The sequence below is a fragment of the Felis catus genome, chromosome B2, assembly GCF_018350175.1.
Source record: "Felis catus isolate Fca126 chromosome B2, F.catus_Fca126_mat1.0, whole genome shotgun sequence".
Lineage (NCBI taxonomy): Eukaryota > Metazoa > Chordata > Mammalia > Carnivora > Felidae > Felis > Felis catus.
This window is the reverse complement of record NC_058372.1, coordinates 16,912,765-16,931,420: the sequence shown is the minus strand read 5'-3', so window position 1 is coordinate 16,931,420 and position 18,656 is coordinate 16,912,765.

Sequence of the window (18,656 nt, the reverse complement as noted above, 5' to 3'; positions counted from 1 at the left end):
CTCCTTGGCCGTTCATTCTTAGCCTCTTTTGCTCATTCTTCCTCCTGCATTTGATCCTTTGTCATTGCAGTGCTGCAGAACATAACTCGTGGCCTATTTTTCCTCTTGATACCCACCAACCCCTCAACAATTTCAGACATTCTCTTGTTTTTCATTACTATCTACAGAATAATGACTCCAAAATTTATACCTGCAGCCCATATCCTACTCACACTTCACTCAGTTTCAAGTATGCACCAGACGTCTCTGTTTGGATGTTTGATAGGCATCTTGAATCTAATACGTCCTAAAACAGAATTCCTAAACTTCTCACTGAGTCTCCTTGTCCCACAATCTGTTCATCTCTGGTAATGGCAACTCCATTTTTTCAGCTCTTCAGGCCAAAAGCCCTGGAGTTATTCTTGACTTTCTCTTTTATAGCCTGCACTCAGTTTAAAAGCAATTTATTTGGGCTCAACTTTTAAAATATTTCCCAAGTGCAACCCCTTTTTACCACCTCAGCCATCTTGTCACCTTGGACAGAGCCACTTGAATTGTTGCAAATCCTAATTGTTCTCCCTTCTTATGCTCATGCGTCCCTACAACCTTACAGTCTGTTCTCATCATAGCACCCCAGTGATCATGTTAAAAATCTAAGGCGAGCTGTTATGAGCTAATTTGTACCCCCAAATTCATATGTTGAAGGCCTATCCTCCGTACCTCAGAAAGTGGTGACATTTAGAGACAGGCTCTTTAAAGAGGTAATTAAGTCAAAATGAGGTCAGTAAAGGTGAGCCCTAAGCCAATACAACTGGAATCTTTATAAGAAGCGGAGGTTAGGACCTAGACATGTACAGAAAGAAGGCCACATGAAGACACAGGGAGAAGATAGCTATCTACACGCCGAGGAGAGAGGCCTCAAGAGAAAATAGCCTTACTGACACCCTGGTCTTGAATTTCTGACCTCCAGAACTGTGAGAAAATAAATTTCTGTTGTTTAACCGCCCCCCCCCCGCCCCAGTCTGTGATGTTTTGTTATGGCATCCCTAACAGACCAATATATGAGGTGATAAAATTCCTCTGCTTCAAACTGTCCAATAACTTCCCATCTCCCATCTTCTACGAGGTCCATAGTCTGGTCTCCGGATCCCAGATGGTAGTGAGTGTTGTGATGACTTTAATCACTAGAAACCTCAAACCTTTTATACTTTTTTCCAAGAGCTTCTTGGACTCTCCAAGGCTAATAGTACCTCGCTTCCTCTCCTCTGTACAGCAAATAAAGGTTTTGTCTTCCTAACCTGTCATTTTTAAAATTTTCACTTAGCATATTTTCCTTTGGTTAGCAAATTCTTTCTTTCAATGTGTCTGCATTATGGATTATTTAGGACTGCATAAACCTTGGACAAGGTATTTAAACTAGCAGGCCTTAACTTCTTCATATATACATTAGGAATAAGTTGGGAATAATAATAATACCTATTTTGTAATGTCAGTCATCCAATAAATATTCAGTATTCAGTCAGTAAATATGGATCGAATACCTGGCATGTTCCAGGCACTATTCTATGAAGAGAAAATATATGAAGCAAGATGCTTGCAACTTGGGTTATTTTATTTGGTCAATCAATGGCAATATTGATTTCACGTCATTTTTATTATTATCGACTTTATGATCGAATTCTAATTCTGCTGTTTAATCTGAGAAATAGTTGGTCTTTTTAAGGTGGCTTTTGCACAGATGATCTCATTCCTTATTTGTGAATTTTCGGGTTTAATCCTCATAATCCTAAAAGCCCACATTTCTCATGGCTAATCAAATTCTCTCTCTTTCTTTCTTTCTCTTTGTCTTCAAATTTAAGTTTCGTGAAAGAGCGCTGTTCCCTGTTGCCATTTATTTACTCACCTGGTGTCCATTCCTCAACATACTCCAGTCCAGTTTCCTACCTGCATCATCCCCCAAATAATGTTATCATAGGTTATCTTTGACCCCTTGTTACTTACATTAGTCTGCTAGGGAGACTGTAACAAAATTCATGACCTAAGCGACTTCCACCAACAGAAATTTCTTTTCTTCCAGTTCTGAAGGCTGAAAGTCCAAACCAACAGTGCTGGCCAGGGTGGTTTCTCATGAGAACTCTCTCTTGGCTTGTAGATGGCTGTGCTCTCCCTGTGTCCTCAGGGGTCTTTCCTCTGTGTGTGTTCACCCCTATTATCTCTGCTTCCTCTTAGGAGACCAGTCATACTGGACTAGGGCCCATCCCAATGTCCTCATTTAACCTTACGACCTCTTCGAAGGCTCCATATCCAAAAACAATTACACAAGGCATTGGGACTTCAACATTTGGGGGAACATAATTCCGTTCATAGTAAGCTAAATCATTTTCTCATTTGCTTATGTTACTTGACCTAATATGAGGATTCAAGAGGATTGTCCATACATATCTTCTTAAAACCCTTTCTTCTCTGGTTTTCTGCATGCCCATGGGCTCCTAGTTTGTCCTTCTGACCACTTCTCAGAGTCACATTTTCAAACTTCCCTTTCAAGTCCTTCCCTTCCTGCTCTATACTCACTTTCTACATGAGGTCATCTCTCCATATGGCTCTCTTTCACTAAGACACAAAAAACTTGTTTTTTAAAAAAAATCTTTAGACCAGTGCTTTGCCATGTATTTGCCCTGCCTGGAATATAACAGGCATCGAGCAAAACACAGTGCAATTTTTTTTTTTTTTCCCCCTGTTCGGAATGGTTGTTGTATTGAAACACATTTAATCTGTAAAATCACCTCCCATTGCATTGTACCCTGACACCAATAGGAGGGAATTTCCAGGGTAATCTCAAATGAACTTGTATCACCCTTTACAGAGAACCCACATGTGTAGCTTCCCTTGACATCAAGGTGACGGGGTGATGGGGGGAATTCCAAGCTGCAGGATGCATGAAAATGATTTCTAAAAGTTGACTGATAACCATCGACATTGAAAACACTCCGTGGCTCTGTCATTTTATGATTAAGGGCTCTGATGCTCTTACCACACCTTGCCAGTGGGGGAAGAGGGGAATTTTTTTTAGTCTGAGGGATTTCATTTGCTGGGCCAGGGTGGACAGTTTCAAGATATTACACCTCTTTAGATTTTAGATGTAATTATACATTCTTGAGATCATACATTATTCACTATTACTAACTAGAAACAAAAAGAGAAAATCAAATCATTCAGAAAGAACACATGCGCTGAGTACAAGGTGTGGAGTATTGTGAGAATAAGTGAGGGAGACAGGTAAGGAGAAAGGATGATGGGAGGATCCCAAAGGCAAGCTCCCTGAGCCTCTCAGTGTCACAATCTTGCCAGTTGTCTCAGAATCACTCTGGATGCATCTTGGCCACACACACCTTTGCTGGCCCACCTCGGAACAGTCCCAGACCCATGTTTGTTCTGGGACAACCAAACCCCAGTTTGGGCTGGGATAGGTAACTCTGACCATTTAAGCTTCTGTCACCAGGAACTATTTCGCTACATGACTCTATGTTTGTCCTGAGGTAAATTCGCTTCGGTGGTAATTGTGTTGAAAGCTCTAACCGAATTTTGCTCAAGGGCACTTAATTTAGGAAGTGTCATATAATTAACATGGGTATACTTGAATATTTATATTCTTTCAAAGGCTCTAACTCAAAATAGTTCCAGTGGATTTTGGCTGACTGTTTTTAGAGTGTTTTTGTTTCTCTCTTTTTGCCTAATAAAGTTAATTTTATTTAAAAAAATTCAAAATGGCCCTTTCCTCGGGGACATCAGAGCTCCATTGTGTCAACTCTACCCGCTGTGAGTCATGTAACCTCACGCAACCTTGTCTACAACTTTAGGAGAAGGATAAATGGGACTTTAGCACAAGTGCCCAAAATCAGTGAAAAGAAAAGGGGGGAAAAGCCCCTCTAACCATTAGGAATAATGGAAGAACAGAAGCCTTATGTAACGTATCTTTGAACAAAAAAATAAAAGGAACAACTTCACCCCATTTCGAGTGGAGTTAAATGGGTTCCAGTAAAATGGAGATTAACCCCTGGAGCGATCTGTTCCCCCTCCCCCCATACCTGTCTCCTCGCCCACCCCATGGATAATTGTGCATTTTTCCTATATAGGGGGCTCCGCCTTGATTCAAAAGGAGCTCGGGGAAGTGAAGACGTCCAAGCCAGAGGCCATGATAGGTGGATGAAAAACTGTTTTTAGCTGAGATCACCCAGATGGCAAAAAGGAAGGAAACAAAGTGACAATTTTGACCTTAGAAAGCCACATGGTAGTAAGGAAAGTCAACCTGAGCTGAACTCCCATTTCCCCTTTGATGGCTCCATAAATGTTAAATTACTTTGCAAATATTTTCAAACGAGTGGTTTTGCAAGTAGGAGTGATGGAGAAAGAAAGGGGGAGAAAGGTTAACAGCCACACATAAAACAACCAGCCCCTACAGTCTATGGCCAATTTTTACAGCTGGGTTTTTATAAACTCCTTGAAGAGCTGGGCAAGGGACGAGTTTATGATTGTTGCCATGGCAGTCCTGTAATTTTTGCCAAAATATTGTGGCACTGGAGCAGATGTATTCTGGGGAGGCGGGCAGAGCGACTGGGACACACGTGAAGGAATTTAAGACCCTCTCACTAAATATCTCGGCAAAGAACGTGCCACGGAACCATCGCTGGATCTAATTAGCTGTAGAGTGAAAGGTGAGGGGTTAATCCGAGGTCCATGTGGGGGAAAATGAAGCCTGTGACACATGCAGCTATTGGATATTTGCTCAATGCCACGCGTCGGTCGATTAGAATAGTAAATGAGCGCAGTGTGGGAACGGATAGACATGTCGTCTCTTCAAGTCATTTTGACATGACGGTGTTTAATTATTTAATTTCCAGATGCGTTTCTCTAAGATTCTTTCTGTCAACCCAGTAATGTGTTCTGAAGTATTGAAAGTGACTGCCGAGTTAGGAAGCATTCCATTTTCAAAGCGAGAAACCATGACTCTTATATACAAGGGGAAAAAAAAAAATCCTATTGGGCTGACTTTTTTTTTTTTTCTTCCCACAGAAGCCATGACAAGCTTGTTTGTTTGAGCAGGGACAAAATCTGTAACTCTTATCTCGGGTAAGGGAAGATTTGTCAGGCATATTGAACACCTCAAGCATTCATTAATTGATTCAACAAATATTCCTCCCATCTGTTATAGGCCAGGCATCGTGCAAGGCACCACGTTCTCACCAATCAACAGGACAGATGTGTCCTTGTCTTCATAGGGCCCTTTTGGGACCCAGAACAATGGCATCTCTTCAGAGCAAAGCTCCGAGGTGAGCAGGGGGTATTCTTAGTCTACTAACCAGAAGGACGATTAAATGATTTGTCACCGTTGCAACAAATCGGAGTGACAGAAAGTCTGGTCGATTGGCGGAAGATAACTGGCTATTGTAGTACGTATAGACATAGTGAGTAATTCTGATTTCTATGCGTAATAGTTTCTGATTTTACCATGAGGTAGATTCTCCATAGTATCTTTCATATAAATTCCTCATACATACTTTTATATAATATTAAAGACATATTTGACTTTGCTTTCAGGATTTGTACTAATGGTATAACGTCACATACTATCCAAAGTGAGTATTTAGGGGGCACCTGGGTGGCTCAGTCAGTTAAGCGTTTGACTTCGGCTCAGGTCGTGATCTTGCGGTTCGCGAGCTCGAGCCCCGCGTTGGGTTCTCTGCTGTCAGCACAAAGCCTTCTTGGGGTCCTCTGTTCCCATCTCTCTCTGCCCTTCTGCCTTTTGCGCTCTCTTTCTCTCAAAAATAAATAAATGTTTAAAAAGAAAAGCATTTAGTGTGGCTTGGGTGATGTGAATGGCAAATATCTCCGATTCACCCTGAACATAGCAGGAAAGAGAGAGGAAATTCAACTGACTTTGACAAAGTCACAGAATAGTAAACACCCAAGAGGGGCCTGAGTATTGTTAATATGAAAAAAAAAACAACAACATGAGGCCACATTTAGCCATATTATCACACGAGGCACAGACATCCTTCCAAGCCTAGGTACAGGCCAGCATGAGCCAAGGAACGCTAGCTTTAGCAGAAAGCTCTGGGCAGTTCTAGTCGCATTGGTATCTACTGAAGATACCGAAGGAGCTCCATTCAGCAGTGGGTTTAGAGGGAATGACCAAAGATTAAGCATAAGCCTGGGTAAATACTGTAGCCTCTACCAGCTGCCCTTCCCTGGCTGACCTTGGAGCTTAAGGGCCTGACAACTGTGAACTTCAGCAGTTGTGGAAATAAGATACTGGAGTTTCCTTACTGCTACCCCAACAGCTCATGCGATTCACCCAGTTGAAATGTGGTTACTGAAGGCCTGTTCTGCAATAGGCATTGTACAGGTGTTAAGGATGCAGTCCTGGGCAAGACACTGTCCTTGTGTAGTTCAGTGGAATCGGTGGTGTGGAGTATGAGCTGGTGGTCTGGAAAGGTCAGTAAACTGATTTTTTCGACTGCTTTGAGTTGAGTTATCCTTGCCCGGGTCCCGCTGATGATCTCTGTCATCCAGGCAGACATTAGGACAAGGACCTCTATTCCAAGGTCGGGTGTGGCTGACACAAAGGGGAAAGTGTCTTGGAGGTCCCCGCTTACCTAGCATTCTGCGTGTGGCAAGAGGTCACAGAAGGATGTGTCACAGTTCCCAACACCTCCTCTGTCCTTAGTGGGTCTGTATTACTCGCATAGCAGCTATTCAACACTGCTAAATGGATGTGCCCAAATAGAAAATGGTATCTACGTTCCAGCTTCCCTAACTGTTCAAAACCAAGCACTTCTTGGGAGCCATCCCCTTCTGCAAAGTGGCGTATATAAACCCGCTAACATACAGGTGCATGTCCGAAAGAGACACTTGAAAGAACAACAGCAGGGGACATGGGGCTCATGGCACAATGGCATATATTTTCATGGGATTCATGGTTGATTGCTTTGTAAATTCTCAAACTAAACCTACAGCAATCGTTCTTATTGGCTCACAGACGTTCATCTTCCACTCAAGGAGTAGATCCACTTAATCTAAACGAATTGAAAATAAAACAATGTAAAAAAAAAATCCGCCTAAAAATAGGAATATAACTGTTAAATAATACCAGTTTGGGAAATTAGTTGTTTACTCCTAGAAAGATAGGAAGTAGGACACCGGTTCCCAAGTATCCACGTTTCTGTGATGTGAAATCAATGGCACAGGGAATGTATTTCACTGACCCTTAGTTACCCAGACAATTAGCAGAAAATCCTCCCTCGCATCCTGTGAATAGGAAAAACACTTCCATGAGCGTAACTCTTTTCTTATAATGTCAAGTCGAATGATTGCTTGAATATGCTTGGTATCTTTTAAAACCATAAATGCATATTCAGCATAAAAGAAAAGCAATTGAAGTGAAAGCTGATCCTGAAACTCCAAAGTAGATAGGCTCTTGAAATCTACAGACGAAAACAAAGGTGAGGTTGACTTTATATTTTTTGTTGGGAAATCAGATAATAGGTAAATTCAGTTATGTTGATTTCTTGTGAGCTAAATCCCCAGTGACTACATCAAGAAGCATTTACTGAGTACCTTCTGGGGACAAGACCTGAGACTAGAGTATTTTCAAGATGATATGCTTCTTCATAAAGATTTGAGACATAGTGTTTAAATCTTATTCACAGAAGTGGGGTATGAATTGTGCTTGAGCTTAAATGTAAAGGCATTTCTGTCTATGGTTTGGTTCCCTTATCTGTAAATGTCCCTCTTGGAAGAAAAAATGCCAGTCAAAGCCCCCAAAATGTTGTACATGAACACTTTATTTTTTAAAAAGGGTTCTAGCAACAAAAATTTTCCAACTCCATTCAAGAGATAAACAAAACAGAGGGCATTATGCTAAGTGAAACAAGTCAGAGAGAAAGACAAATACTGTATGATCTCACTTAGAATGTGGAATCTGAAAACCAAAAAGAACAAACACCTGAACTCAGATAAAAAGAAGTGATTGGTGGTTGCCAGGAGTAGGAATGTGGGCAAAATGATCGAAGGTGGTCAATTGCACCAAGAAGCATAAAATGCCTAGGAATAAATCTAACCAAAGATGTAAAATATCTGTATGCTGAAAACTATAGAAAGCTTATGAAGGAAATTGAAGAAGATATAAAGAAATGGAAAAACATTCCGTGCTCATGGATTGGAAGAATAAATATTGTCAAAATGTCAATACTACCCAAAGCTATCTACACATTCAATGCAATCCCAATCAAAATTGCACCAGCATTCTTCTCGAAGCTAGAACAAGCAATCCTAAAATTTGTATGGAACCACAAAAGGCCCCGAATAGCCAAAGTAATTTTGAAGAAGAAGACCAAAGCAGGAAGCATCACAATCCTAGACTTTAGCCTCTACTACAAAGCTGTCATCATCAAGACAGCATGGTATTGGCACAAAAACAGACACATAGACCAATGGAATAGAATAGAAACCCCAGAACTAGACCCACAAACATATGGCCAACTAATCTTTGACAAAGCAGGAAAGAATATCCAATGGAAAAAAGACAGTCTCTTTAACAAATAGTGCTGGGAGAACTGGACAGCAACATGCAGAAGATTGAAACTAGACCACTGTCTCACACCATTCACAAAAATAAACTCAAAATGGATAAAGGACCTGAATGTGAGACAGGAAACCATCAAAACCCTAGAGGAGAAAGCAGGAAAAGACCTCTCTGACCTCAGCTGTAGCAATCTCTTACTCGACACATCCCCAAAGGCAAGGGAATTAAAAGCAAAAATGAACTACTGGGACCTTATGAAGATAAAAAGCTTCTGCACAGCAAAGGAAACAACCAACAAAACTAAAAGGCAACCGACAGAATGGGAAAAGATATTTGCAAATGACATATCGGACAAAGGTCTAGTATCCAAAATCTATAAAGAGCTCACCAAACTCCACACCCGAAAAACAAATAACCCAGTGAAGAAATGGGCAGAAAACATGAATAGACACTTCTCTAAAGAAGACATCCGGATGGCCAACAGGCACATGAAAAGATGCTCAACGTCACTCCTCATCAGAGAAATACAAATCAAAACCACACTCAGATACCACCTCACGCCAGTCAGAGTGGCCAAAATGAACAAATTAGGAGACTATAGATGCTGGCGAGGATGTGGAGAAACGGGAACCCTCTTGCACTGTTGGTGGGAATGCAAATTGGTGCAGCCGCTCTGGAAAACAGTGTGGAGGTTCCTCAAAAAATTAAAAATAGACCTACCCTATGACCCAGCAATAGCACTCCTAGGAATTTACCCAAGGGATACAGGAGTGCTGATGCATAGGGGCACTTGTACCCCAATGTTGATAGCAGCACTCTCAACAATAGCCAAATTATGGAAAGAGCCTAAATGTCCATCAACTGATGAATGGATAAAGAAATTGTGGTTTATATACACAATGGAGTACTACGTGGCAATGAGAAAGAATGAAATATGGCCCTCTGTAGCAACATGGATGGAACTGGACAGTGTTATGCTAAGTGACATAAGCCATACAGAGAAAGACAGATACCATATGGTTTCACTCTTATGTGGATCCTGAGAAACTTAACAGAAACCCATGGGGGAGGGGAAGGAAAAAAAAAAAAAAGAGGTTAGAGTGGGAGAGAGCCAAAGCATGAGAGATTCTTAAAAACTGAGAACAAACTGAGGGTTGATGGGGGGTGGGAGGGCGGGGAAGGTGGGTGATGGGTATTGAGGAGGGCACCTCAATGACAGTGATCATTCTTGTGCCTTTGCTGTGCTTCTGAGCCTCCAACAGTGGAAAGTCTCTTGAAGCCAATAGGCAGCTTGCACTTGGAAGGGGCCGGCAGGAAGAAAAATGATGGCTGCAGAGTGGCCTCTGTCATTTTCTACGGCCCTGGAGAGAGAGTGGCCACCTGAGACACCTCCCAAATCAAGGTCCCTTGGAAAGAGATGCCAAGAAGGGCTCAGTGTGGGAACATTGGTGTGCAAGTTATTTCTGGCAGAGCCTCAGCTGCCGCCAGAATTCCCCCTCTTAAAATAACCAACAGGTGGGTGACCTGGCCTTTGCAAACATCATGTCAATGCATGTATTGGATACTTGAGGGCTTTCTTTCTCCTCTCGCTTAGATAATACCGTATCTTTCTGCTTATAAATCCGCTTTAATTTTGGAATTCAGATGCCAAGGATCCTTACTAGTCCAGTGCCATTCACATAGATCGTTAGTAAATGCCTGCACCCTGCTTGACGAACGATTCTTGACAGTGAGCTTGTAAGTGTGGGTATGTGTGCGGAGGTTATGGTTTTGAAAGTGGTCCTTGCTCTGTATAAGTCAATACGATCATCTGTTTATCTTGTTCTCGTTGCTCATTGACTTTCTTCCTATAACGTGGGTTGCGAAGTGTTTGCTGCTTGTCTTAAGAGAATGCAGAACATGCCCACATTTCCTCTCTCTCGGAGAACATGGGGATGAATTTGCAGAAATCGTTTTGATCCAAGTCTACGTCCCTTGTACAGGAGAAAGAAGAGTGGCACTGCATTCATGTTCCCTCCTGGGCCTGGAACGTTCGCTGTTGGAGGCAAAAGCTGATGTGGGAGCTCAGGGTTGTTGGGCCGGTCACCTTTCCCTCGGGTCCTACTTCATGACCTCTTTATTATTATTTTTTAAGTCTATTTGTTTATTTTGAGAGAGAGAGAGAGAGAGAGAGAGAGAGAGAGAGAAGCAGAGAGAGTGGGAGAGAAAAGCCCACAGAGCCTGACACAAGGCTCAATCCCATGAACCACAAGCTCATGACCCGAGCCAAGACTGAGAGTCAGATGCCCAGCCAACTGAGCCACCCACGTGCCCCCCACCCCCCGCATGCCCTCTTAAATGCAGGAAACGGTGGAAGGGTTTGCCCCAGGCCCCAATTCAACCAAAGGCGTCACAGACTCGGCACAGGGTGCTATCTCTGGTCCCGGTGGAAGGTTCTAGCATTTGTTCCACAGAGATGCCGTTCAAATCTCAAGAGGTTCACAAAAACACAAAAGTAATGTGTGGTAAGAAAACAACTCCCCTAACTGGTTCCCCGACATTCTTGCTTTGTGTTGAATCTGAATGCATTTGGTTGAAGCGGGGACACTGTTGGGCCATGAGAAAGACAGTTAAGGAAATGGGGTATCCAGAGGCCATGAGCAGAGGTGCCAGCAAGAGAGATACCCAAAGAGTGAGTGCTGAGGGATCTAAAGACGTGATAGGGGGGTGCCTAGGTGGCTCATTTGGTTAAGCGTCCAACTTTGGCTCAGGTCTTAATCTCGCAGTTTGTGGGTTCGAGCCCTGCATCGGGCTCTGTGCTGACAGCTCAGAGCCTGGAGCCTGCTTTGTATTCTGTGTCTCCCTCTCTCTCTGCACCTCCCCCACTCCCACTCTGTCTCTGTCTCTCTCTCTCTCTCTCTCTCTCTCTCTGTCTCAAAAATAGATAAACATTAAAAAATTAAAGTGGTAGCACATTTAAGGATAAGTAAGGAAATCCTTTTTCCTCTCCAGAGGTGAGGACCCAGAACAGACTCTAAAACAGACTGGGGTCACTTTGGAAGATGAACAGCTTAAAGACAAATGGTACAATCTGGGGATAGTAGCAAGGTGAAGGAGAGAGAGAATCCCAGAGCTTGGGAATCAGAAAGTTTGAATTCTGGTCTTGGTCTGCTTCCAGCCATCCATGGGTTCTTGGCCAAAACATTTTATCCTATCTGAGCCTCAATTTCCTCATCTCTGAAGTGTAGGCTCTGGATCAAATGGCTTTTAACATGCCTTTCATTTTTTATAATGATATGCGTGAGAGAAGTTGTCATTTTGATTTGGCTCTACGAGGGTCATGTTTTTTAAAGCTGTATCACAAGGAAAGCCTGCATGACGAAGTATGCTTATCTCTCCTAGAATTACTATTCCCTTTAATCTTTCCCATTACCCCACTTGGCTAGGTTCATTAAGTTTGCCATATGCAATGGACCTAGGCATTCCAATCCTGAGATGATAAGACATCTGATGGGGAAGGCTGGGCTTTGTTGAACATCCCAGATTGGTTAGCAGCCCATTCTTTAGCGCCTGTGGGATTACAACAGATGACACATGGTTATCATTCATTTGAGCAAGGTCCTTACGGGAGATTTCCAAGAAAGTTATTCCCACAGCAATGATCAGTGGCCAAGAAATAGTTTCACTGGAAAAAAATAGGTGGGCAATGAAATTTACCCTTTGGAAATAGTCAAAGGAGAGCCACACTTTAGACCTTTAGGCTTAAAAAGGTTAATTTAGGTATTAGGAAAGCACTTTGATACAAAGGTATAAAATTGATGGGGCACCTGCATCACTCAGTTGGTTAAGTGCCTGACTTCAGCTCGGGTCATGATCTCCTGCATGGCTCGTGAGTTCAGGCCGCACGTCGGGCTCTGTGCTGACAGTTTAAAGCCTGGAGCCTGCTTCAAATTCTGTGTCTCCCTCTCTCTCTGCCCCTACTCTGCTCGCACTTTCTGTCTCTCATAAATGAATAAATGTTAAAAAAAAATTAAAGTATAAAACCGATAAGGACCACAAAACTCACCTCTTCTGCCTTGGGCTTCTGTTTTGTTTTGTGTTGTGTTGCAGAGGAGGAAGCTGAAGCTCAGAAAAGTTAAAGGAATTCTCCAGAAAAACATAATTGGTTAAGCAGATCTAAGGCACAATTTAGGGCATTTGACCTCCAATCGGATACTTTTTGTCCTTTCCCAATTAGTTTCTTCTGGACAGAACTGGCCCTGTTTGTAGACGAAGACATCACTCTCCTAAGTCGTAGGCATCAAAACCTACATGCTGCCCCCAGGGTCTCCCAAGAAGCCTGTCCCAAGTCCTGGAAGCTTCCCACAGCACCCCAGGCTGCCCTGCCACAGCACTCATGTCTATTTGGATATCTATTTCCAAGGCAGCTTAATGAGGACCCAGACCATGTTCCTCTTGTTCTCAGTTAGTATTCCCAGTGTCAGCACATTGCCTGGCATGTAGTCAACACCCCAGAAACATTTGCTGGATTAGTGATCAAAAGCCGGAAGAATACAGCGAGGAATGAATGAAGAGGAAACCAAGTTCCCTGTCACTAAAGCCATGCCTATGGGCTAAGACACTGTTCCATGTTAAAATGCAGAAAGACCCCGGGGGATAGTGATGTCTGACCTCATTTGCACGGCATCTCAAGTTGCTTTGAAGAGTCATGAGACAAGAAAGCTGTTGGGGGGAGACAGGGACAAAGGAGTCCGGTTGGAGGACAAGCCATATTTGTGTTTGGTGGGGCTAGTGTGTGGTTCTCACCAGCAACCCTACAGGAAGTGGCACCTACATAATGCCTCAGTGCTTTCCCCTTCGCCTAAGGCCGACTGGTGCTGCTTGGCATTTCACCATCCGGAATGGGTGTCTTCACCATGGACTACAACCACACATGGAATCACACGGCCCCGGGGCCATATGTCTCTCCGCGCTGGACATCAACTAAAATTTTCCAGGGAATCATCACACCTTTTGCCTTATTTAATCTCTTTGCACCTTTGAGAAACCCAGGGAGGATGATACAATCTCCGTGACCGTTGACAAAAATGAGGCAGGGAAACTGGTCTTCAGCCCCACAACTCTGTGCTCCAGCCACAAAGGGAAGCCGTGGTCGTCTTCCATTTGCTGAGACCAATGTTGAATTAAAAAAAAAAAAAAAGAAAGAAAGAAAACATTATCCCGGGCAAACGTTTTTGGGAAATGGTCTCAATTTTTTTTAATTTAATTTTTCTTTTTTAATTCACACCCAAATTAGTTAGCATATAGTGCAACCATGATTTTGGGAGTAGGTTCCTTAACACCCCTTCCCCATTTAGCCCATCCCCCTCCCACACCACTCCAGCAACCCTCAGTTTGTTCTCCATATTTAAGAGTCTCTTCTGTTTTGTCCCCCTCCCTGTTTTTACATTATTTTTGTCTCCCGTCCCTTATGTTCATCTGTTTTGTCTCTTAAAGCCCTCATACGAGTGAAGTCATGTGATATTTGTCTTGCTCTGACTGACTAATTCTGCTGAGCATAAGACCCTCCAGCTCAATTTTTATTAATGAGGGCATTGACTATAACAATCTTACAAACATCTTGCAGTCTAAACTGTTTCTGCCTTAACATCGAACTGTCAATCCGACTGACAACATCCCTCCTGGAATTCCCCAGGGAGGCTGAAAAGAAGAGGAAAGGAGACAGAGCCACACATTAATTCTTAAAAGAATTCAATTATGAATGCTCCTTCCGAGGCCTCCACTTGATTTTTTTTCCTACCTGAATCGAAACACTATATTTTTACCAGCAACACAAATAGTAAAAGACCAACAGAATGGTAATGATAATTGCTGTGCTGTTTTCTTATACTTCTGCAAGTCATTTTTTTCTCCTCTTTGTTTGCACTGACCTAGATATCGGTGACAGGTTTGTAGACTGCCATCACTGTGTATAAACAAGCTGTTATTTTTAAATATTAAATCTGATGATCAGTTTACCACCATCAAATCCCTCCTTCCCTCCAATTCACGCACTAGGTGGAAGACAGAAAAGCTTGGAAGATGGACAGAGTTGGAAAAGGCTTTTCCTCGAAAACTTCTTTTTCAAGATCAAAAATCAGAAGCCAACCTTTTAAGGAACAGCCTCTGGATTTAATTTCCTTTCCTTTGTTCTTGGTTTTCACTTCCCCCCAAACTGCACTTGATCTTAATGTTCTTCTTGCCCATTTAATGCCAATGATTTGCACTTCTGTCGTCCCTTTCATCTGGGAAATCACAAGGCCATCTGAAACTTTCTCTGATGAACTTCAGAGGGGGGCTGTAACAGGTAAGTCCTTTGATGACCTTCTTTTCAAAATGTGTGGTGACGGCAGACTTTGCAGTAATACAAACCACTTCTGGAGTCTAGGCTTAGGTGATTTTAATTGGTGACTGCACTTGAGTGGGTTGGGGGTAATCCCATAGGGTGCAGGAATAGTGGATGTACCAGGGGAAAGAGGTGCCTCCAAAGACACAATCCCCTTCTTGTCTTGTCTCAGGAGTTCTGCCTCGCACGGGAAGCTTGGCCTGGAAGGTACAATCAGTTAACATGTTTACTCTGAACACAGCTGATTGGAATTAGATGAGAACAGGTGTTCTGGCCAATGTCACTAGGCTTGAGAGATATCTTCCACTTTATAAATAGGTAATTGGCATCAACCAGCCAATAGAGGTATTTGACGCTGAGGTAATATAATCAGATTATTTGGGGGGGGGGGGGGTGGGGAGAGTTCAAGCGCAAGGTGAACAAAGAAAGGTCTGGTCACTTGAGCTCAAGTTCATTTCCTAGGAAGCCTGAGGTATGATCTTGGTAGAATCTAAAATATGCCACAGACTCCAGAATCAGGAGAATTAAAACCCAATTGACAAGGAGATGGAAAATTATCCTTTCTACCCCAGATTTCTGTGGATACTTTAAATCAATTTTCATGTTACTGTTATGTGATCTATGGGAACATTGTCCTCCTAGCCTCAAAGAATTTGACTGGCAGGACTAGTTCTATTAAAAAAAGAATGAAAGAGTACAATAATCATTGCACAGATTCAAGCTACATGTGTGTAGAACTGGGACAGACAACTGGTAAACCGGAGGTGGCCCATTAGAGATGAAAGCAAACTTGAAGAACTAAATCAGCAATGAGTATGATGTTCTCATATTATGTCTTTTGAAAGAACTAAAATGCTTATGAAGCAAAAGGTAATATAAGCATCTCTCCTCTTCAATATTAAAAAAAAAATGATGTATTTGCTTTAAGAAGAAACACTATTGTTGGGTGCCTGGGTGGTTCAGTCGGTTGAGTGTCCAACTTTTGACTTCAGCTCAGGTCATGATCTCATGGGTCATGGGTTCAAGCCCCGTGTCAGGCTCTGTGCTGACATTATGGAGCCTGCTTGGGATTCTCTCTCTCTCTCTCTTTCTGCCCCTCCCCCATGTGCCATGCACATGCTATCTCTCTCTAAATAAATAAACATTAAAAAAAGAAGAAAGGATTGTATTGAAACCCTTTATCAATGGGTGATCAATGGGTGACTGGGCATCTGTCCCCAGGTCTGTGACTGCTCTTGTCAAAGGACATTTAATGAAGCAATAAGTCAATGGCAGAGCAGGAAATAAGATTAGAGTATTCTAGCTTCCAATTTTCACTCTCGCTTTCAGATGACTGCCTCTAATACCAATCACTTAAAGCAAGAACATCCTAGGTCAGTAATCGGGGTGAGGGGGAAAGAAATGATCGAGGTATCACATTTTTCCCTCACCAAATCTAGATAATTTTTCACATTAGAGAATCAAGATATTTCATGTTCAGTTGCCCAAAGGCAGTAAAATTAAAAGAACAAAGATTCAATGGCTACTCTCTGTTTTATAGAGAGTATATGCAAGGGCCATCACATCTGTAAAGTTTCCTGGTCCCACAAGAATACTCCAATGTCCCAGAGGCAAGGACCTTAAATAGAGGGCACTCTGTATGATACCTGGCACCATACCCTGAGGCTGGATGCTCACATTATTTCTTGGCCTCCGGGGGGCCAAGATCTTGAACAACATGACTGACTCAGACTTCCAAGTCAATTACAACACCTCCCTCAGGCAGGTGAGCTGGTATCATCCAGATGTTTTGGGGGTTTTTTTTCTCCCCAGGAGCAGTTTCCAGAGCATGGTACATGGTTCATCTTATGAGTCACCCCCCTTTACTCAAGGCTCAATGGCTCCTACAGACAGCCTTGCCAGGCACAGATTCTATGTGACCTCTCTCAGAGTAACACACCCTTCTTCCTGTTGGGGTCTATCTATCTATCTATCTATCTATTTTTGCTAGATATCATTGGTACTCTGTTTCCAGGGAACTTCAGTAAAAGGGGATTTTTTGGAAGTCCCTTGAAATAGACCTGACCACAAAGCACTAGTTCAGGTTTTAGAGATGAATAAGAATAACAACTTGGGCTTCGTTAAATGGCACCTTCTTTTAGATTTACTACTGAACCAGATAAAACAATGCAAAACAAAACACATGTGATTAACGATGCAGTGGGTGGACACAGCTCTTGATGCTGCCCTGGTTTTCACAGAGATCTCTGTAGTGTTCAGGACAACCCGTGAGAAGTAATGAAGTTGTTGGATCGAGGATGCCAGAGCTGTGAGCTCTTTGGACTGAAGCATGTAGCTAAAGCCACATCGGTACCCAAGGGTCTCCCTATTACAATATAAGGACGTATTCACAGCCATCACCAAGTCACACACTTCTAAGTTATTGTCTTAGTGGGTCATTGGTCTCTTGCAGTGCTGAAAGAAGGATTCACCCTAAATTCTTTGAGTACTAGTGTCTGACTTCCTGACAAGGGAAAAACGTAATAAAATTTTGGCTAAGTGTCAGAAGACATATATGCCAGCCCTGGCTCTGCCCCTAACTAACCAGTTGTGCAGCCTTACACAAATCGAAGAACCTAACTGGACTTGGATTTTCGTATCTGTAACGGGAGCATTAGGTGGATTCTTCAAGTCTTTCGAGTCTTGAAATGCCACAAATCCGATCGAATGTCTCCCTGAGTTGGATAAGTGGTAGGATTGTATCGTACAGACTTCTCGGCCAGATGTAAGACACAGATCAGGTACTTTTGAAATAAATCATAAAGTTGACACAAAAACAAGAAACATAAGCAATTGGTAATGAATTTTAAGCATCAAGACACCAGCTCTAAATCTCATTCATCAAAAAAGTAGAGCATCTGAGAAATTCTAGGGCCGACTATCGATCATTTCATGTCCCAGAAGGTAAGGGAGGAGGTAATCCAGATCTTTTTTTAGAATTAGAGAATTCTAATTAGAATTACTGGCAAAATGAACATGATGGGAGCTTTAAGAGAACAAGAATTCTTAGTAACCGTGGTGAGGAAGGTGAAATATGGTCAAGTAAAAGTCAAATTTTAAAATGTTTAAGAAACATATTAAGATAGATCAACCACATGAGATACTAAAAGGGGCTAAGTTAACTGTTTTAGGATATTCTAGAATATTTCCACCTGATTATTCAATCACAATAGACACCAAATGTTAAGAAAGAAGGAGAGAAACAGGAAATGATTGTGACTACTTAGGATATTCTGAGAATAATTCCAATCTATTATAAAAAAATATAAATTTCATATAAAATAGGGGTAGCCCTGAAAAGAGTAACATAAAATCAATAACTTATCCTCATTCTCAGTATCTATTCAATTAATTGAGGACAGTTAGCCAAGGACAGTTATTCTAGAATCTTGTTTCTCACACCCACTCCATTCAATCAATTGCCAAGATCTTTCCGTTTCTAAACACATTCCATTACTAAATATGTCTCATTTTTGTCTCCACTACCAGGGCTTTAATTCAGCTTTTCGCTATGTGCTTCATAGGTTACTATAAGGGTCTCTTCACTTGTACCCTTACATCTTATTCTAATCTTCTAGTGACATCGATTTAACCTACAGGTTTGATTATACCACCTTCTTCCTTGAAACTAGTCATCAGATCTCCACTGTGTACAGAAGAATTTCAAACTCCAAAGCTTGGCATACAAAATAA